This window comes from Tamandua tetradactyla, chromosome 3 (genome assembly GCF_023851605.1).
Source record: "Tamandua tetradactyla isolate mTamTet1 chromosome 3, mTamTet1.pri, whole genome shotgun sequence".
NCBI classification, from domain to species: Eukaryota; Metazoa; Chordata; class Mammalia; order Pilosa; family Myrmecophagidae; genus Tamandua; species Tamandua tetradactyla.
The window spans coordinates 196,668,037-196,691,310 of record NC_135329.1 but is presented as its reverse complement, the minus strand read 5'-3'; the positions used below and the strand labels follow the sequence as shown (position 1 = coordinate 196,691,310).

The 23,274-nt window shown below is 37.7% G+C and overlaps 1 long non-coding RNA gene across 5 annotated transcripts; it reads right to left on the bottom strand.

The window, feature by feature from the left end:
* Positions 1–4,479: 4,479 nt before the first annotated feature.
* Positions 4,480–22,801, bottom strand: LOC143676571 (uncharacterized). 5 transcript variants are annotated; one of them, XR_013172186.1, is made up of 9 exons: positions 22,641–22,801; positions 22,138–22,204; positions 19,419–19,564; positions 17,938–18,051; positions 16,083–16,149; positions 14,913–14,991; positions 11,909–11,941; positions 9,894–9,974; positions 4,480–4,959 (listed from the first exon to the last, which is right to left on the bottom strand). It is a non-coding gene; the product is annotated as an uncharacterized LOC143676571 (long non-coding RNA). The 5 variants fall into 5 exon arrangements; XR_013172187.1 differs by having other exon boundaries at positions 9,894–9,971; XR_013172184.1 differs by lacking the exon at positions 14,913–14,991.
* Positions 22,802–23,274: the final 473 nt, after the last annotated feature.

Genomic DNA, 23,274 nt, shown 5'->3' with positions numbered 1-23,274 from the left:
AAGAAACAACTCTACATCTTTTCCAAAATACTAGTTTTTGTTTTTTTTAGGTGAAATACATTTGTTTAAAAATTAGATGTCTACTTTTTGTGGCTTGCTTGGACATCATGCTTACAGTGCATTCTTTAGAAGGAATTAATGAGTTCAGGTACGAAAATATTATATCTTAAGGTTTTTAAAGGAGGGTACGAGCTAAAAAAGAATATGTGACACTAGATTCCAGTAGTCCACTTATTTGGCTTTGAAATCATCCACAAAAATCAATTCACTCAGATAGTGTTAGCAAGGAAGTGGCACTGTGTTCTGAAGAGGGTCTGGAAATAGAAGATTCTTATAAGTAGAGGCAGTGCACTCAAAGCTTCAAGATTTGTTTGTTTACCTTTGTTTTTATTTGCATTTTAAAGGAGAACTTATGTTCTAAGAGGCCCAACTGTCTGAGGGTCCTCTTCTAGAAAGATGATATCTGCAGATGATGAAATAATTTTAGCCACATATTTCTACTCCACTGGAGCTATAGAGAAGGATATATATATATTTTTATCAGGGGGTTACACTGGGGGAAGCAAAGGAAACTAATTTCCAAGCTTGTGTTATTGACTTGAATTGTAGGATTTAAAAGGGCATAGATTTTGTTTGCTGTTTTTATGTGCTTCTGCTCAAGAAAGCATAATCATCCTTAATTCATTCCACATACATTCATTGAGTTCTTGCCCCATTGGGTGCCGGTGCTAATGGTGGGAAATAATTGCACCGCTGGGCAGGCTGGTTAGATCTAAAAGCCATCTCGGAGAAATAAGGCTCCCATATGCTGACAGAAATCCATGCTCATCATAAGCAGGAGCGTGACACTGTTCTTCAGGTCATTTGAGGACAAAATAGATTGAGCAGTTTCCTCCCTTGTAAAGTGAGAATTTACATGCTTATATCCTAGAGTTATTATAAAGATAACAAGATAATCTATAGTAAATGGTGTGGGCATCCAATTCAGTAAATTTGGTACAAAATTAGTTGCATTAATAAAAATGTATATAAATATACATAAAGACATTTGCATACACCGAATAACAAAAAATAAAATGCTAGGACAATTTCTGAATAGCAGTGCACCTCAAAACTACATGTATTGGGAGAATCTCATAGTTGAAACTCATCAAAAATTTTAGTTCACCTGGCCCATCGATGATTTTGAGAAGCTGAAGAAACTTCAAGAAGGCTACCACTGGATTTTCAAAACTGAGGGGGGACACGTTGTTTTAATTTAACCCTGTCTGTTCCCCACCTGGCCTCATAAACAAGAGGGAGATTCCTTTTCAGCTACTAATGCCCCATATCATGGCAAATCCCTACAGCCCACTTAGGAATAGAGGAACCCACTTAAATTAATCATACAATGGCAACCCTAACACAGGGTTTGTGCAGAAATATATCCACCCTGAGCCAGGCCATAATGCTAGCAACTGCAAGCCACTTAAATGGTAGAGAAGCTGGGGAATAATTCTTGAAGTAAATTACATTACTGCTGTGTTATTAATGACAGGCTAATTCTGCATCTAGTTAGTTTTCTTGAAACAGCATTCATCCCCTTTCCTCTGTGAAATTTTCCTTGATAAACCCAGGGTGAACCAAATTTTTCCCTCATGAAGACAATTATGTACTTTATTTTAATTCAGACATTCACTGAATCCATACCATATGCCAGGCACTTCTCACAATCTAATACCACAATAGTTTGCTCCTCGAGGGTAGGTTCCATTTCAATAAAACTGTGTATTTAATATGACTGCTCCGTACTGAGATGACCTCTAGCATATGCAAAAGTTTGGAAGTGTGTCTTGGGTTTTAGCTGCATTGCCCAGTTTGGTACAATGCTGAAGGAACGCCTCCATATCCAGGCTAGACCAGACTTCTTTGTCATCATTAGGGTCTATTTCCTGAAGCACACCACTGTTATTGTTTGTCAGAGCAAAGGCCTAAATTGCATGAGCTTTTCCCTTGCCAAAATGGGGTCAACCAAGTAAATGTTCATAGGGAATGTGAACAGGAGGATGGTTAGCAACACTTGGAAGTGAACTAACTGTGCTGTGATGAACTGACCAATCTGTTAATGTAGATCTCTGCTGTCTACCATGACAGCCATTTGCCACATGTGGTTACTGAGCAATTGAAATGTGACTAGTGTGAATTGGTAGGTGCTGTATGTGTAAAATACACACCAAGTTTTGAAGATAGCATAAAAAGAGAATAAATTGTATCGCCAATAATATTCTATCCTGATTACATGCTGAAAGAACACTATTTGGATACATTGCAATGAATTAAGTATAGTATTCAAATGAAATTACCAGGTGTTTGAGTATTCAAGCTTCTAAAGCACATATCATGAAATGGATTGGAGATTTATTAGCTCACAGTTTTGAGGCTAGGAAAAAGTCCAAATCAAGTCATCCTCAAGGCAACTCTTTCTTCCAGAAGACTGCCATTCTGAGACTAGCTGCAGATAATCCTTCATGCTGGATCCCTTTTTCACATGGCAATGCTTATAACAGCCTCTTATGGCTTCTCCTTCTCTTCACATTTTTATTGACCTTCAGTTTCTTGCTTCCCACAGCTTTTTCTCTATTTGCCTGAAATTCCTTCTACTTATAAAGGGCTCCACTAATAGGATTAAGACTCATTCCAATTCAGCTGAACTACACCTTCACGGCAATAACCTCATCAAAAGGTCCTCCCTACAATGGGTTCACACCCACAGGAATGGGTTATGTTTAAGAACCTGTTTTTCTGGGGTACATAGCGCCAAGCTAGCACACCTGATTTCTTAAAAAAAAAAAAAGAAAAAAAAGAAAAAGTTAAATGTGGCTACTAAAAAATATAAAATTGCATATATGGCTCACATCATGTTTCTAATGGACCAAATTGGATCAGGGTTCTCCTTCTGGAATCCTCCAAGAACCATGTTAAGTAAAGTAAAATGGCTGTGTGCATTGAGCATAGCAAAAAGACCCCTTTCCTAAGACTTTGTCAGAGCACAGAAACAACTGACCCATAGGAGTTTTCCAAGAAAAAGGAACACACCCTCAGGGTACTTGATAAGCAACACCTGGTGATGAAACTAATTTCAGTCAGGTAAAGAAAGCTTATCAAAACGAACAAGCAAACTGTAGTCATCAGTGTACATCTACTCCCCACTTTGTAAGAACCCCCTCATGTATACAATGGAAACTTAATGTTAGCCAATCAGGACATTTCCTCACTTGCTTCCACATTCACCCTATATGAGCTTTTGGGGTGAGCTCCCTTTTACGTTCTGAATGGATGTTGTCCTATTCATGAATCTCCCAATAAACTGTGAGGTACTAAATTGCATGAAAAAGAAGTTTTATTTTATCAGTCATAACATCTTACTAGTTGAATCTACAGAAAGTAAGTGAACTGTGTTCAATAGATACATTTTTTTTTTCCTGCACACAAAAGATACTTTGGGGATGGCATTAACCATCGATTATCTTTAGATTATAAATGTAATTAAATTGAGCCAATTTAGAGATTTTGTGCTTTTATTTTTTAAAGGTAGATTTATTAAAAATCCAACATTAAAATCCTTTGGTACTTTGATATTTCTCTATATAGTGGTAAGAAAAAAATGCATACTGACAAAACTAAATAGAAAAATTAAAATAATTAGCAAGTACATACACATATAAGGATATTGAGCTCTGGAATAAGTAGAAAACAGAGCTGAAGAAAAGCAGACACCAAGAATCCCGCACTTTAAAGTAAGCCACAAAAAAGAAGACCCTTGTGGGATTATCAAGTGGTTAACAAATAGGTTCTGCTGTCTACACCCATTTTCATCTTCCTGTCTTCCCTCACTCTCCAAAGAGTAGGAAACAGAAGAGAGAAGGAAAGAAGGAGGGAAGAATCATAGAGTCATGAGTCATAAAACTACTGGGGTGGACTTGACCTTTTCTTCTTCCCTGTGGGTAAGAGAAAGGGATTGCTCTGTGCCAACGTCAAGCGAAAGAGATTCCTAAAGGTCACTCAAATAGAGATGGCATCTCAGGCTCCATTGGAATTTTGTATCCACCCCATACCTATTGCATAGAGGGAAAGAGAAACTGGAGAGAGATGGCAGGGCTGAGAGAGCAGGGGTCCAAGGGCAGAGCCTATGGGTCCACTTTAGTTATGTGTAAGGTTATTGCGTATCAACTCACACTGCTTACTTGAACTCAGTAGAAGAAGAGCCCCAGCAGCAAGAAGCTATGGGGGTGTCTTGCAGAGTAGAAGTGAAGGGGAATGTCTGAAATCAGGGAGTTATGCAGGGAGCCCTGTACTCTACTAACCACACCCGGCCCTTCCCCTCCTCAGATGAACACACATACCTTCTATTCTTATGGTCCACCAACTACCAGCCATCACTGGCAGAAAAGTAGACACACCCAAGAGAGTATTGACATATGATCTGAATTTAATTAAACTGGAAGACTCTATTCCCCTCTCCCACTGCCCCAAAACAGAGGAGCTAGACACAGATGTCAAAGAAGAGAAGTGAAGACTCAGGTTAGGTCACATCCTTATTCAAAGTTCATCATACTGGCTGGTGCTTGAGGGAAGCTCCAAAATAAATATAAACTAGATATGAGAGAGAAGTTCGTAACTGAACTAGACTGGCCTGGAAATTTTAATATGTAACTGAAAGTCACCAGAAAGCTGAAAGGACCAGCTTTGGTATCATTAAGATTCAGGAGAGAAGATCTGACAGAGTAAATGGGAAGGCACTCACTGGAGGAAAAGAAAACATTTTAATTTTAACTTCACTGACTTTTATTCAATGAACATTTTGCCCAAGTAAATTACAAATTATATTCTCCCATCAACCAAGGTCCTGCATTGCAGAGTGTCAGAGATCCTAAGTAGCAACTCTTTAAATTCAAAGAGACTGGAACAGGGCAAAGCTTCCTAAAGGAGAAAGCAAAAAAACAGGTGAGGTTGAGTAATCCCAAGGTTGTTCCTGACATGAACGCCCATGTCCTTCCCTCTTCTCAACCCATCACTCCTTTTGGTCTCACCTCTCACATGCACTTACAGAAGCATTGTGAAGTTCTCAAATATACATTATTTCATAGCAAAGTCATTTCCACATTAGTAGAGGTCATCTTGGGATAGAAATTAATAGGAAATGGTAGGTATCATATTAAAATAAATAAGAAGAGTCTCATAGATGGCACTTAAGAAAGCACTTGGGTGCACAATTATCTTTTAGTTTGGTGAGGAATTAGATATTTATTTGCTTTGAAATTATAAGAACGGTACTATGTACCTGAGGATGGAAAGCAACTTTAGTCAGCATAACCAAAAGAGAACTTTTCTGTTGAACTTATTCCATAGTTAATTGGCTCACTATATTTAGGGAGTGTTAGAGACTAAAACAGTACAAAGCAACTCGTTTTGACAAATGAGTTCATCATTAAATTTGGGGAAGCTGAAATACTCTTAATCATGCCAATAATTGACTTTCACTTTCACTAATGTTTTGCACAAAGTGGACAAATGACACTTCAGTGTAGGGCTTGGATGAGAAATTAGTCATCCTATAATGATTACTTTTAGAAGAGAGTCCTATTGAACTCTTCAAGAGAGAAAATCAACTAACTCTTTCTAAAGTGATATTCAAGGGGCAAACATATCTGTTATCTTCTGGGTGATACTGACTCATTGGATAATTGGGTTTCATGTCATAATAAAAGAGTAATTCCCCTGAGGCAATGATGCATTTAGCCAAAATAGGTCAGAGATGTGAATAAAAGAAGAGACAGTCACAAAAATTTGGAGGCAGCTTTGAGACTGAAAACAGTATCTATCCCAAGAGACAGTTTTGTTTTCATTAATAGCCAAATATTCTTAAGCTAATGAAAGAAGAATAAAGTCAGATAAATGTATTAGGACTCACACAAGGACACCAAAATCTCATTTTCAAGCCACCAAATACATCAGTAAAACAGTACAATTCAATCAGCAGAAGATGTGGGATAATGACTGATTTGAATTCTTGGTTTAAGAACAACTAATTTTTCTTCTGCAAGCCAACTTTGTACTTGGCATCCCTCTAGGGTAGATATTGCTGTACAGTCATCATTGATTTGACATTACACCTGTTCCATTCTCACTGAATCACCAACGCCACACTAAGTCTTCTCCCCAGCATGTACTTAAGTTAACACTTTTGCATACTAGGAGAGACTGCTGAAAATGGTTGTGGGGCAAATTTTGCCAAAAGGTGCTAAACATGAAGATGCTGTTTCATTTATGTCTTCTTGCTCCTTTTTTTAACTTCCATTTCTCTCTTGCATATATCTTACTGTATATTGACTACTCTCTGACTATCTTAGATTTCCTATTTCTTGTTTGGATATATCAATATCTGATCTAGGGTCATGTATAAGGTCCATATTTCTGCAGATATCCCACAATGTAAAACTTTTTAAAACCAAGATTTTCCATGCTCTTCCTGCCAGTTTGCATACTTCATTTTCTGCTCTCTCTCTCTCTCTGACAGTTAACTTGAACCACCCTACCACCATCTGTTTTCACATAAGAAGACTATGATGTACATGAGAAAGTTGATATGAAAATATAGATTCAGATAACAGAGACATAATTATTAGTCTTTGCATCATTTAGGCAATGCCAGAGGTCAAAGCTGTAAAGCATCCATTATGAATTTGAAGCTACTGATAGGCATGTTCTAGCTTGCAGATTAAGCCTTTGGCTGTTTATTTTTTGCCCCCATTTATAAAATAGATTTATTGTAAAAGCTCCTTTGGGACTTCATAGTGATGATGTGCCGCATTCAACACAGTGCTGACTCCAGGGTCTGATAAAAATTGTTCTAAGTTATGTGAGCCCAGGTTCATTCACTGGGTTTAATTGTATAAGTGGGACAAAATTATATTAACTGTGACTTACCCATGTGGACATCTTAACCCATGCTCTGAGTCATAATAACTCAGCAGGTAGCTAAAGAAGTATGTATTTGGTGCCTAGACTTGCGTTGTTTGCCATGCATTATGCTTTAAAGTGCTGTAGAATTTCAAAGGACAGAGTTAAGAATGTGATCCCAACTGACCTAAACACTGAGCTGCAAACAATTAAAAAATTATTGAAGCTAATTGAAAATCTTCTATTTAGGGTCAAAAGATTAAGAATACCAATAAGGATGGCTTTTCATTCGTTTATTTTAAAAAATAAATAGTAGTGTTAGTTGAGCATGAAGTTAATATGTCAGCCTCAATATCATGCTGCATTAATAGGTTCAGAGAATTAGAAAGAGTTTTGGATGTGGAAACAGAACAACTTCCAAATCCAGGCTCTGCTCTTCTTCCCCAGTGAACACTTGACCTCGGACAAGTCTATGGGCTTCGGTTTTCACATTGATACACACAGAGAATAGGATTTGAATATTCCCAATTTAGACTAAACACTGAATCTAGAATCAGAGGCAAGATGTACAAGAAGGAAATAAATGAAAAGACAATTGAGTCTATGGAATGAGAATGTTGTACTGAGAAGTCAATAGGACAACTTTGGAATATAAGATTATAAAGAGCCTTGTTGATATGCTAGGATAAAATATTAGTGCTAAATCAGATTGGTATTAGAGAACCATAAAATCTGAAGTAATGGAATAATGTGGTGCAATGCTGTTATCAGGTGTGTAAAATATGAATTTGGGAAGAAATTACATAGAAAAGAACGATCGGGAATGTTTTTCAGTAACTTAACTGTGATATTTGCCCTGTTGTAATAACTATAGTAGCTGAAAACATATACTGATTGCTTACTTTGCAGCAGACACTGTTCTTAAGTATTTTACATGCCTTATCTCATTTAAGAAGCAGATGTGAGAGACAGCTCAGTGGAAAAAAATAAAAATGGTAAGACATTTGATAATATAAAAGCTAATATAAAAACTAGTCAATTGTGATTACAAAGTTTTGGGTCTGAGTACTACCAGAATGATGATGCTATTACATTTAGAGAGTCAGTCAATCTGGGGAGAAAGTTCTGGCAATCACTTCTCACCATGTTGAATGTAAGAGAATTTCCCCAAGAAAATATACATATAGAAATGGCAATTTCTGAGCAATGCTATATAGAGAGGCCATTCATGTCCTAAATACAATTTCCAAAGAAGCAAAAAACAGATGGAGAAATTAGTCAAAGGGTATAGACTGGGGAGAAGATTGTTGGCAGAAGGAAAAATGGAATCAAAGAAACAAAAAGCAGGATGAAAGAGAATGTCACAAAACCCAAAGGAATTGTAAGGGGAATGGACTAGAGAAGAGCTCATCAGTGAAAAGTGCTAGATATGAGTAAAGGAGGTTTGGTTTGAGTCTGGAGCAAAACAAATAAATGTGGCTTGGAACGTCTAAATTATTGAAACTCTGTTCTCAACATTCACTAAAACAATGACAGTAGACATTGAATTTCACTGATAAGTGAATCAGGACTATGCATTTACAACTTTCAATAAAAATGGATACAATAGTTCCAGCAGTTGAACATTTTATAACTCAAAATCTTTCAAAGGACAAATAAAACTTACTTCTGTTCTATGTAATTAGAAATATACAACAGGTATTGGGGACTGCCAATCCAACTTCCATTCGCCATCCCATCCCCCTCTTTTTTGCCTATAAAACCCACAAGTATTTAGAGTTCCATACCCTTAATGCTTAAACTTTTGCTTCATTAGGTAGTCGCCCTCATCCACAGCCCCTAGTGACTTTTTTGAATCCACTCATGGTGGTCCTATCCCCTTTGGCTAATGCCTGTTTCAGGCATGGACATGTGACACAAATCTAGCCAGAGAGTCATAAAGAGAAGTCTGCTAAGGGTCTTTTAGGAAAGGTTTCCTGGGTTCATAGAAAAGAAACACAAGGAAAAAAAATCTGATCTCCTTAGAACTGGGTGGGATGCCAGGAACTCCTGCAGTCATCTTATCCCCGTGAGGGAAGTAGCCTCGAAGGACCAGTGGTGGAGCAGATAGATGGAAAGAACCTGAATCCTTAATGATATTATTGAGCCATTCATCACACCAAGCCTCATCTCTGGGAATTTTTTTTGTCCCTTTTATTAAGCTATTTGAGTTGGAATTTTCTGTTAACTGTAACTGGGAGCACTACATTGTATTTTATATTACATAAAATATATAAATTATATTCTATACTTTAAATGTGAAGATTATTTCCTGGCATTTCCCTCCCCCCCACCCTAAATTTTCTATTATTATCTTTTACTTAGCTTTTTTGGTATTTTATTCCAGTAGAATTCTTTTTATATAAAACATAACCATTCTATTAAAAAATCTAAACTCCAATTTTTAATTTTGCTATTATTGTTGCAACTGAGTATCTGGCTGGTTAGGGGGGTGCTGGCAGAGCAAAGGGAAGTAGGCAGAATGTATGATTAAAGGAAAGGTCTATTATTTCCCAATTTTCTTCTCCGTTGTTGTGGCACAGATTTAAAAGGCACACTGTGTATAACATTATTTCAGGGGGATTGCAATAAAAACCAAATTCTTTATATAAATTTCTCAAGCCTTTTGTTTTAGACTCCTATTTTATGGCTTTCTTTTCAGGCCTGGCACCTTCATTAGCACATACAAGCAAAGCCCCATTGTTCAATACGGCTCCTTAATGAGAAAGAATAGGACTAAATATTGAGAATGAAAATTGTGCAGTTTTATGGAAAGGTTTATAGACTATAACTTCTAATTGAAATTCGAAGTTCGCCTTGACGGCTAAGGTGAAGGCAGAAAATCACACATTATGGTCTCTCTGACAAAAGAGACTCTCCTGGAGAACTAGACTTTGACAAAGGGTAGCACTTACATATCAAAGGCAACAGAGAGCTGGCATTGTCCTCAAAGGTTACATTTGAATGAAGTCCAATGTCTATAAAGAGGCCATCTGCTGAAGGTAAAGACTTAGAATTATTGGAAATTTTTTTTGTGGGTGATAAAATTGGAAACTAAAGAGTAAAGACTACTAAGGAGCTTGCCCAGGTGATGGAGGCAATGTCTGTACTAAGGCGTCCAGCTTACCCATCTGTTTTTCGCCCAAACTAAGAGTCGTGATGTACAGTGGGTTGGTTTGCTAGAGAACAGACCTGAGACACTTATCTAATCATCCTAATAATGACATCGGATAAAATTTATGGTAATTGAGCTTTATAAAACAATATTATATTTAAGAGTATCATGCAAAATCTGCTGCTCTAATGCTATTACTTTATCCCTGTTTTCTTACCAGAGGCAATGTAGTCCCCAAAGGGGGACAAAAGTTGGTTCTGGTGGAATGAAAAAGCCCAGATATTAAAAAGGGTCCCAGTTCTTAGAACAAATATACAGCATATCTGTGGCATTAAAATATTAAAAGGGAGGGTGAGATTAGGAATTTGAAAAGGATAAAAAAGCTGGGGTCGGGAGGTGGGGCACCTGACAAACGATTTTAAAATGAAGTCTATCATAGGGGTTCATTTATTATTTAAAGAGGAAAAGAAAATAACAAGGACACAACACAGGGGCACACTAGATAGCTTCTGCTTTGGCAAAAATTGGCAACCATGCATTAAAAATGGAATTCTCACTAACACTTCGAAATTGGATCTGAATGGCATTTCCCCATTCTTTCATAATCGCAGCTGTAGATTTGAGGTGAAAACATCAAAGTATCTCCATAAGCCTAGGCTCAGCTCAGGAAGATGCAGCCAGTAAGCTACACCCCTCCATCCATCTTACTATTACACAATCAAATAACAAGGGGAGGGAATTCCAAGACCATTTCATGAATAGTTGGATTAGGAAGAGAGTCCTGAGGACTGTCCTGGGGAGCAAAACAGGAGAGGAAGTCCCAGCAGATCCACTCATGGTGAGAAATTACTGGCTAGCATCTCATTTCCTGGTTGGACTTCAGCTTGGACACCAGACTTGATGACTTACCTCAGTATCTATCTGAGCATTTAGACAAAGGAAATTAGAAAAAAGAGAGAGGAGCAGAAAGAAAATCTGGCCTAAGTTTTGCCTACATTTTCCATGGGTCATTTAGATACTGAGAAAAGGGCCTCCAATAACAAGAGTATATTTATAGGGCAAGGAGGCTAAGGGGGATTTCCAAAGACACGAAAAGAGAGAACATCTCTCCAGCACCGAATTGTGAAATACAAAGATCCCACTCAAGCTGCCTATTATATTTCACTTACATTTCCCTAAGACAGATGGTCTTATCACTGTCTTATCAATGTCACTCAGAGGGGCATTGATAGTCACTAAGGAAAAAATGTTTTCCCTTTAATTCTTTCCACTGCTCTTCCTAACCTGAAGGAACTAAAAGAATCAGAGGAGGAAAAAGGAGTAGAAAGGCAAAATACATCTCCTTCCCCCTCAGAGGTCCAAGACTGAGAGGAGGGATGCTCTAAATTGAATTTAAAATTAAAGTTTTAAACTGGACAGGACTTGATCAGCCTTCTCAATTCCTGGAGTTGACTAGCAAACCATGGGCTTTGCTACAGAGTACAGAGGATGAGTTCACAGGACATGTTTGAAGGCAATGATGGAAGCAAACATTAACTCCAACCCCTGTTTTGGCCTGCCCCTCACCTTGGCACCATTGCTTAGACTGTTTAATAGGTAGTCTATTTAGTTAGATCTCAGCCATACTGAAGAATAATTTTGACTCTGAACAGAAACTTTTAAATTAAAAATAAAAGGCTAGCTCTCCTACCATGTGGGAGACCCATATTTGATTCCCAGCCCATGCACTTTCCAATAACAAACAAGCAAGCAAACAAAAGAAAGAAAAAACAAACAAAAATTCAACAAATGGTGCTACAATAATGGGATACTCACAAGGAAAAAGAAGGAACTGTGACCTCTGCCATACTGCATAAAAAAAAAAACAGAAAAAAAAAGTCTAGATAACAATTTGGTTACTTTCCTCCCTAATTTTATATATTTTTCAATACATTCTAAACCTTAGCTCATTGTCAAGATCCATTCTGAGGATACTTTCCTCCTACTATCAGACTGATCAAATCACCAAGAACCATTGGATCCCTTTCTCCATCTGACCAGGATGGAGGTGGTTGTTAGTTTTCTTAATCATTGTCTCCCAGACTTTCCTGACCATAAGAATTACCTGATAACTTGGGTTATTGCAATAAATTTAATTCCTAGGACTCTTCATCTAAAAATTCTAAGTTGCTAAGCCAGAGAAGAGTCTCCAGAATTTTAATTTTTATAAGCAACCCAAATGATTTCTATAATCTGGTAAATTTGGGAAGTACTAGCTTAAGGGATCATTGTTACGCATATTTCCATTAGCCGCCTATTTCTTTCAGTGTTCTTTCCTTCATTCTTTATGGACATTCATCCATTTCAACAAATATTTATTGACCTCTTACAATTTTAGGTGGTATGACTGTAGCAATGAATATGACAGAAAGTCCACCTTTCCCTAAATGACATGCTAATGCAAGTAGAGACAGTACTGAATAAGCACAATGCATTTATTATTTAATGTTCAGTAGGAATAAGTGTTTTATTTTGTTGTTTAAAAAAGATAAGGTGTTAGAGAGTGAGGTGGAGTGGTAGGGTGGCTGTTTTTACAGGAAGTCAAGGAAAACCTTCCTGAGAAAGCATCAGTAGTGTCAAGAGTTGAATTAAGCAAGTCATTCAAAGATACTCAGGAGGAGCGCTTGGAACACAGAGAAAAATAAGCGCAAAACATCTTGACAGTTGTTAGGAAAGGTAAGACTGCCAGGAGGGCTGAAGCTGAGGGACTGAGCAAGGGAAACAGCGTAAACTTGGGGAGGGAGGCATGGGCACTACAAGACCCAAGCAAGGAGGTTGGGTGGTGTTGAGTAGTAGATCCAGGATCTGATTTATTTTGATGCTGGAAAGACCCTTAGGGAGCAAGAGGGGAAACTGGGAAGCCAGTTAGGAGACTACTAAAATTGGCAGTTTGAGTTTACTCCCTAAATGCAAAATATCAGTAAATTTTAAAATTAGGTAATCAGTAGGTGAAACCAGTTCCCAAAACACCAGGGAGTCAGAAGCCTCAGTATCTACCATTCCCAGAAGAGATTAACAGATTTTCTACTAAGCTGAACATCAAATTTGCAGCATTATTACATTTCTTCTTCCTCAGCAAAGGACCCAAGATCTAGGGCTTCTTTTGTTATGCAAGAAGGCAGTTGGTTCTTGCAGCTCAGACTCTGCCATCAGGGAACCATAAACCCAATGGCTTTGATGTTCATAATGTGTTTCAGTAATAGTAAGATTGAACTTATGAAACACCTCCCCACCCAATTCATATAAACTCCTCCAACATTTTCCAATTACCTATTGAGGTGGAGTTAGAAATAACTTCATCTGCATACAATGGAATCACACCTTTCAAAAATTTACCTACCAACAGAGTTCACCAACTATCTCAAGTACAGAATTGCCAGATATCTACCCTTAACGTGTTCATATCATTTTCACAGAAGAAAATACTATTATTGTGTTTTAGGTGGAGGTTTTAAAATGGTCTCATTATAGCCATAGAATATTGGGTTTTAAGTGTCATGTCAGCGAACCTAAACCCATGCATCTGAATCTAACATTCTCTAAGGAGGTCTTGCGTGTACATGGGCTGCTCTTTTGTTTGGTAAAATCTTGATGCTAGGTACAGCTGCTTCCAATCGTATTTTTGGGCTATTTTATTTTTGATCCTAGTTCTTTGCTGTGATTATGGCCCTGTACTCCTGAATTACAGGTTTTCCTGCAGCTTCACAAAGTCAATTCACACCACCAGGCATCTACAGTGGTATATATAATTTATATAATATTCCACTAAGGAGATCCTGGGAATATTAACCCCCCACTAGTGACCTGCCATGAGTCAGGGCTAGAACTGACTCCAGTCATTTTTCTTCACTGACAAGTTTTCATTATGCGGCTTTCCCAGAACAATTTAGAAATTGATCTGCAGCTGATGGAAGGGAACCCAAAGCATCACGCCAAAGTAAAAGCAAATGCAGGGGGGCTCCGGCGTTGAGCATGGGATAGGCAGCCCCTCTGGTTTCTCCTTGTCCACCTCTTCCAAGTTTTAGCCACTCTGCCTCTCCATAGGCAGTGCCCACGCACAGATCTGAGGCCCTCAAAGGCGGCTCATCACTCAGGAATATTTCCCTGGCCAGGAAGGGCCAGATGAACTTTTCTTTCCTCATCTATTTTCTTCTCTCTTGCCTAAAGTCCACACCCCTAAGAAAACAATTACTGAGTTACGTGTCTGCTGATATTAAAGAAAGGGTCTTGTTTTTGTTTGTGTTTTTTGCATGGGCAGGCACTGGGAATCGAACCTGGGGCTGAAAAGATTTGTTTGTCTATCACTACACATATACAATCCAAAACTTTTCCTTTTGATTCCACTCGGATATATAATTCAGTACTGTTAATTACATACTCACAATGTTTGCTATCTTACAGAGTAAAATTATTTTTTTAAGTCCGTAGAACTACACTACAAAAACAGTGAACTCGAAGTTAAACCATGGACTATAATTAGCACCGTTATAAAAATGTGCTATCATCAGTTGTGCTGGAAGTTCCACACCAACGCAAGGTGTTAACCATGGGGTAGTATATGGAAATCTAGTATTTTATAAATGATGGTTCTGTAAACACACAAATTCTCTAATTAAAAAAAGATGCTAAAAAAAAAAAGAAAAGTAAGGGTCTTTTTTTTTTTCAACAAAATTGTGCAAATTTGGTTGAAAATCTAGGGCATTGATACAAACTTTGTATAATTTTGGCATTGCTTAGGGTCATCTGACAAATAGATGTGTATGAGTGATATCGTGCTTACCTGGAGCAACAACAACACTTTGGAAGTGAAATGTTTCTAAGTCTGTTCCGGTGGGATGGAGAAGGTCTCAGGAAGTACTCTGGCCCCAAGGACAGTCAAGGGTGTTAAATGAAAATCAGAATGACATAGTTTAGCTGTACTAAATATACATATATATATATGTATACATATATATAAATAATGTAAATATACATATATTTATATTTAGTACATAAATATATAAACTAAATATAGTTTAGCTGTACTAAATATAGTTTAGTACAGCTATATGTGGATATGTATATGTAGATATAGTTTAGGTGTATGTGTGTGCATTATGGGGTAGGAGTAGAGGTAGGCTGCAAGGGGGTTGTCTGGACAGAAGAAAGATTGAAACCTTAAAGTTAATGCAGAACTACTGTACAAATAAGCTTAATTTATTTAAGCCAACACAGATACCCCCTTTTTCTCATTCTACCCAGTATTTTTTTGAGTCAGCTCCCACCAGTTCCCTGGAATTGTTTAAGACACTCCACAGTGCGGTACTCTCTAATCAGCAGTAATGATAGCACTCATCATTTATTGAATAGCTGCTGTGGGGAAGACAATGTGCCTGAGACTTTCTGCCTTCGTAAGTAGACAGCAGGTGGTAAGATTTGACTCAGCACAGTCCCATTCTTAGTTTGTTGGATGAGTTAAATTAATCAATGGGATAGTCTACTCCAAAGTTTTCTTTATTGAGGAAGGAAGGGCCATCCTCACACACACTATCAGGGCCCGGAAGTGCTGTGGGGAAATACTCTACTAAACTTGGCAAACCAGAAGAATCTACTGGACCTTGCCCCACTCCTCAAAGAGTTGCTCTACAGGTTCTACCTACCAGGCTGTTCTGTCAGTGGCCTCGAAACCACATATACCCCAAACTCCATGCTCCTCCAGAAACAAGAGCACAAGTGGCTGTGTGAATAATAACTGAAAACAAGCTGAGAAACGAAGTACCATGATATGAGATCATCTACTTTATAATCTGGTTTTGAGGCGCCTATGTGTCATATCACCATATCTTTTAATAAACACTGCTGTGTTTTGATAGTGAATCAGTTTAGTATTTTTGGTAGCAGTTCAAGGAGACACTTACCTACGTGGCTCAAGCGGAGTGATGGGTCCACCTTAGGTACTTCTGGTACTTACCTTTAGAGCACTTGTGTGAAGAAATTAAGGGCTGTGGGAGGAACTTTGTTTCCTTGAACAGAAGGAACTGGAACAGGCAAGAAAAGCAATTTTTAAAATTGGCTTTAGAATGTACTTTCATCGAGTTTTAAACTTATTATATGCTCAGCCAGAGTACTGCGTTTCCAACCATTAAAAACATTTTGAAGCATAAGGCCAAAACTATATATTTTATAAAATTTTCTCTCTTCCCCAACAAATCATGCTAACGACCACCTAACTACACAATAGGACCGGATGGTTAGCAATGGCATTCTCAATGAGATGTTTGGAAGCACCCCCAGAATCCTCCATGTAGGATGATCCAAAGGGAGAAGGAAGGTGACCTCTGTCAGGGTGGTTGTGGACTAAAAACCCACCAAGTAACACTTTCATCTTTAATAGGATATTATATGAGGGGTTTCAGTTCAAATCTTTGCTTTCTTTTCATGGCTACAGCTTGGAGATAAGCAAGTAAGATGCCTACAGAACAGAACAGCTTCCTCTTCACTTCACTTTAGCCTATGTGACTTACCTGAGGAAAGGGGGTCTTGGCTGAAAGGAAGGATGCTCAATAAATGTTTCTTGGGGAAATTAGTCAATGAATGAATGAATTCAATGTCATTTGCCACCTCATAGAAGCAACCCTTTATAAATGTAGACGCTGATTTCACTTGAAAGGAAAAGCTATTCGTAAGAACCAATAACTATGCCTGGTCATTGGGAGTAAATATGTCCCCTACAAGCTCTGGAAGCCATGAACCAAGTCTGATCAATTCTGTTAAATGGCAATGGCAATGGAAATGATGCCTAAAAAATACAAAATTTTGTTTACTATGGAATACTAAATATGATTTCTCTTTACTTCTGCTTATTTTGTCTGTCAAGGTACCTATATTTGTCTCTAACTGAAGAAGGGTATGGCAGGTAATATTTTTCTGGGATATATAACGTAACATTGTTGCTGAAATCAATTCTACCCTTGTCATCCATCCATGTGGTTCATACATACACATAGATGAAAATATGCAAAAAAATGTGCACAAAGGTAAAGATTACCAGATTGTAGAAAAACTCAGGAAAATCCAACCATTGTTGCTTTGGGCAACATTAACTTTAAAAAGGAAAACAGGCCAGTTTAGTGGACCACATTGACCAAATTAGTCGTCAGATAAGATGATGGCTGTCAGAGCATTTTGAAAGTGCATAAAACTTTTTAAATGTATAATATGGTATTGGAATATTAGTAAGATTCTACTTGATGTAAAGTCCTTTGGAGCTGGTGTAATTGTATACTATTTAAGATCAGATGTCTTGCTGGGTTGTATTTCTAAATGACGATTATCCACTTTTATACTTAGGACTAATTTAATTATGTGTGCAGTAATATAAACATCTAGCTATCTGTTCTGTGTCTGCACCAGAGCAGGCTAACTTTTGCACAGGGTATGAACTGCAGAGAGAGCTGTGAGTGAAAGCATTGGAATACGATAATTATTCTGAGTATTTTTGCTCTTAATCTCGATGTCCACCTCTGTATAACTAAAACAAAACAAAGCAAGAAGCAAAACTTCTTCAATTGAAAATATATCTCTACAAGAGGTACCTGGAAGCAAAAAGCAGCGTCTATGTTATTTCCTTTCTGCCAAATTTACTCTTTTCTAAAATCACATGCTAGAGATTTTCACATTTTCCTCCATGTCTACAAACTTTTGAGGCCTCAGAAATGATTGGTTAACTCCCTCATCCTCTCCCTGCACTCTTAAGCAAATCTTTGGCAGATCTACCTTAACAGAGATCTGCTGAAATCAGACCAGTTAGTACCAATAAAACTCACTTCCAGGATTTTATGCTGGATACAACTTCTGCCACTCACTCTCTCCGGTTATGTCTTCTGTAGGACCTGGTGTTGAAATGTCATGAGCAGACACTACTTGAACATTCACAGAGCCTGGAATAAGAATACATGTGGAAGGTGGGCCATGGTGGCCCAGTGGCAGAGTTCTTGCCTGCCATGCCAGAGACCCAGGTTCAATTCCTGGTGCCGGCCCATGCGAAGAAAAAAAAAGAATACATGTGGAGACTCATGTATTAGACATATTTTAAAATTATACCTCTTTTAAAATTATACCTCAAGATAATGGATTGTTAAATGTTTTATCCTCCTACCCTAGTATACTTTTATAATGATACAATTTTAAAATACATTTAATGAAACTGTTTTTATATGACTAGAAAATAAGAAAATAGTATTTCAACTTATTCTCAATGATCTAAAAGATTAAAAATAAAGTGTAACTGCAATCAAAGTTTATAATATCTGGGAATATTCTAATTAAAAATATCAATAAAGTAAATGTTGACAAATTTAAAAATACAATTATTTTTATGATATTTTGAAATCATCACTCTAAAATCTTTAAAGTAGCTATCAAAATTAAAGGAAAATATACAAATTGTACTTAAAATGTGCACATCTTTAAATTTTTAAATGAAGCCAATTTTCAATTTAATTTTTTGAAATTTAGCCAAATCTTATTAAATGTTTTCATAAAAATAAAACTATTCACTATTCTAACATTCAATATCCATTCCTAGCTGCCAATGTAAAAAATTGGTATTGTGCTTCATTTATATTAAATACTGTGTTAATCCACGCATTCCTCCAGGACCATGGATTAGAATTCAAAGAGAAGCAAGGAAAGGCACACTCAGCACTAACTGAAAAGGAGACCTCATTATATGGAAAGCTACTGCTTTCCTGCTCTCTGAGAGGATTTGACAAGTTAATGAATTTCTCTTTTCTCTTTCTAAACTGCTTCCGCTGTACAAATAGTCCCTGTCCTCCAAAGCAGTGCCCACCTCCTGTGTCAGCAGCAGGACAAGCCATATACCTCACAGCCTGTGGAAGCTGTTGCTAATTGCTCTGAGGTGATAGGAAGAGGCATTTCCCTGGGGCCTGAAGAGCATTAGTCAGAGAAGTAGATGTTTAGGTTATGGGTTGCATCGTACCAGAGCTAAGTGCCAGATTGCAATGACCGAGCACCCTTGTATTTTAGGAAAGTTAATGTCTTCATGATATTTAGTGCATGAGCAGGGCAGAAAGCCAAGCTCGCCTGGATCTAAAACAGGTATTGGATGTGAGTCTGGAGCTATTAAGTATCCCTGTATGGAGCTTGAAGATGAAGTCAACACGGCTGAAGACAGAGTAAATTGATGGCTAGAAGCTGATTCATGATGCAGTTTTATGAATCATGAATCCCTCTACCTGAGAGAGGTACACACCTGAGATTTTCATTTGCTGAGACAATACATTACCTTTCTTTTCCTAAGCTGTTTTCAGATGGAATTCAGTCATTTGCAACAGGAAGAGTCACAACTGATGTACCAGGAAATCATTCTCTTTCCAAACACCACCCACCAGAAAGTTGTCTGGTCAGCTTTGAGTAGAGTGTAACTAGGAACTAGAAAGAAAGCACTAGATTGGTCCTTTAGCTTCAAAGTCTGGGCCATGTCTTCAGATGAGAACTCTCGCCAACCACACCTAACCATCCCATCCCTACTTTTACCTTGCTGGTTTTGATTGCCTTTTCCCTACATGTCAAAAGCCAAATTGAGCACCTAGCAGTGAATATGAGAAGAGGACCATGAAGAGGTCTGAAAATGCAAAGAAGCCTTGAAAGTATTCTTCACTAAAGCATCATGACTGTGGACTGATATGTCCATTCATTACACATGGAATTTGTTAAAAGGCATAAATACCTATTTCTTAGCCCACTCGAAAAAAGAGGATTCTATTTCTTAAATCCAAACAGCCAGCCATTAATGCTTAATTCTCATGAATTGAAAATCTTTTCCAATCTCATTTTTCTTTCCGCCTCCAGCTGAGTGACTTTTTCCCCCTATATATTTAATCATTAACATAGCATCAGTGTTGTTTGTAAGGTAATACCACCAAGAAGTCTGCCCATACACTAATGCTTAGTTGGATGCTACACATTCCTAATGATTATACATTCATTTAAAGTTTTCATTGCACAGTAGCAAAGTTGAAGTAACAAACTTGAAGCAAATCATAAACTTCACTTTAATCAGTATATCGCATATCAAGATTTTTATAAGTACATGTTGACTTTTTGGTAAATGCCCAAGTCCTCAATTAGCCTTCCAAGAAGGTAAAAATGAAAAGAGAAACTCATGAAAATATAGTGGGTAGAATCATGTTCTACACCAATAATCTATTTCAAAGAATACCTTCTTTCAGACTACACAAAAACCTAGTGCTTACATTTTTACAAACCCACAGTTTATGCAGAAATTATTTTATGTTTAGGTATCACTCACTAGTAACTGGTATTGAGCCAGTCCCAGAGCTACATAAACACCAGATTTTACACATTACAAAGCTCACACAACATTTTACTCTAAGCTGGTTACTGAGTTATAAATCTATATACAGTTTAATGTCTAACTCTACTCTGATAGCTTCCCTGCTCCCACCTTTTTTTTTTTTTGGCCAAGAAAATCAACAGGGCGATTTTTTTAAAACACCAAAAGAAATCAAATCATACATGTGCACTTTTGTAAACTAGCAATTCCTGTTACTGTTACTGTAAATCACTACCAGATGTCAAAGAGCAAAATGCTCATTACTCCCACAAATAATAGAGTTGATTAATGAGGCACATTTACATTGTGGAATCTTCATCTCTGTCATAACTGGATGGAGATGGAGACTTTAAAAAAAAAGCATGCAGATGGGGAAATAACTTTAACTATCATGCTTCAAAGGCAAAGAAAATCTTAGGCATTCTGGGGCAGGATTTGGTCATTGAAGGGGTAATAACTTCCAAATGAACTTAGTCTTTCTTCCCAGAGTAAAGAAAAGGTAGTCAGGTCACAAGACAGGAAGATAAGTTTCTCATCAGTTTATGGCTCAGTATGGGAAATATATTCAAAGGGAATTATGGGTAATGCACAATGTCTTAAAGGCAGTCTGATATCCCACTCCTGTTCTCGAGCAAAGAAAACTGCTTTTTCTACTGACCAGGTCATCTTCATTTGAAAAGAACATCTCTTTTAGGAAAACATCGGATTGCAAATTGCAAAACCAGGTTGCAATCTGACTGCAAAGTGACACGTTTCACATTCGGTCCACCACCCCACAGCATTATGCCGGTTTCCACGCATAGTGTGCATTTGCAAAATGCCCTAAAATCCTTCACGCCTCTGCATTTGTGTTCCATTGCATGGAGGTGGAGGGTGTTGAAAAATAGCACAGGGAGGGAACTTGACGAAGGCCACCCATCAGAAGTCTTTTGTCAGGGAAGATGACCTGGAATGACTCATTGATAGCTGGAGGTGGGGCTTTTGTCCATAAAAATTTGTTCAGACATTCTGGAACCAGCATGGGACATGATCGCCAGCAGGAACACTGACACCTGTATGCATACATGCAATTCATTTCTTCATCAAGCCTTGACTTACTTGTATGTAGATATTTTTTTTCTTTGATGCCTCTGTGTGTGTGTGTGTGTGTGTGTGTGTGTGTATACCATTCAATTTCTCTAAAGCAGTATTAAGTAATCATTAAGATCATTGACTTCGGAATCAGTCACACATAAATTTAAACCCTGAATCGATCACTCATTAGCAGTGTAACTTTGTTAAGCAATCTAAATTATCTGTGCCTCAGCTTCCCATCTGTAAAATGGGAATATTAATGAGCATATCATAGAGTTATTGGAAGAATTAAATGAGACATAGTTTATGAACTATATCTTAACACCATGCTTCACACAGGTTAAGACTCTGTCACCCAATCCCACAATTAATATAACAAGGTTTTTTTCCACTCAAAAGAACTTCCCACAGCCTGGTATGCCCAGCTCATTGCCCTAGCTAGACTTACATAAAGCAAAACAAGGACCAGGAGCAAACCAAGAACTCTTCTAACACGGAAGTCATTAATATTAATATCAATGTAAAAACTGAACTACAACCAGCATTTGGAGTAATTTAAAGATCCAGTACTTACAATTTAAATGGTGCTCTTGTGACCACCTGGACAGATGCCTTCATGGTAGAGCTGTGAAAACAGAAGCCTGGAAAGAAGAATTTACTCTTCAACCCCCAAATCTCCCAAGAGGTAGGGCTGGAACTAGAACCCCTGCCCACCAGACCCTCAGCCCACCAGCCCCCTGGCTTAGGGAATGCTGTGCCTCTTGGCATTTATGACCAAAGCCAAACATCGCAAACCTTTCTGAAAACACTGAACTAAGGATGGTGTGATCGGCAGAACTTGGGCCAGCCCTGAAAACTCTGCGTGGGTGAGAATGACAGAACATTATCTAATCAGCTAAGTTATAAGGTCTGTTGAGAATAAAAATGAGTTCATGTATGTGAAAGCAAGTCATAAGAAGGAACGTTTTATGTAATAATGAGGATTGAAATTCCTAATTTCTCTTACAACCTCACAACATAGAAATAATCAATTGCCTCCTTTTAAAATTGTATCAGATAGCAGTCTGCTGTGAGTACCTGTTGTTTTATGGCCTCCATTCTATGGTAGGAAAACATTTCCATTATGAAAAGAGGAGGAGTGGTAAACAGCCATGTCTCAAGATTTCTGGACACAAGATTAGTTACTATCTCTTCCCATCGATGTTTTCTAGCACCTGTCTATAAGAAAATTCAGGTCAATGATTTCCCAGCATCAGGAGAAGACCAGGCATAACCTCTGTTATTAATGAAGAAACTGAGACCGAGGATGATAAAGTGTTATAGAACACACAGTAAGTCCAGTTACAAGCTGAAAGCCAAAGTTAATGTTAAAGGAGCATCCTGCCCAGTTATGGAAAGTAATCTTTATCAGCAGCTGAATGTTGGAAATGGAGGGCAACTCAGAAAGAGGCCTTTAGTTCTTCTAGCTAAGCATTTTATTTTAGCTCTCTAGAAGACAATCTTGACCTTTAAGTGAAACCTATGTTGTATTTTTAAAATGAGTTTTAGATATATTTCTTCCTAAAGAGACCCATGCCCTTTATTAGGCATATTCCTGACATCATTCATTCCTTCTTTCATTCAGCTAATTAAAAAAAAATCGTCCATTAGAAATTCAACCCTTCTTTCAACAGACACAAGGGCCCTCAAATCAAACACAAGGAGTTGTGTT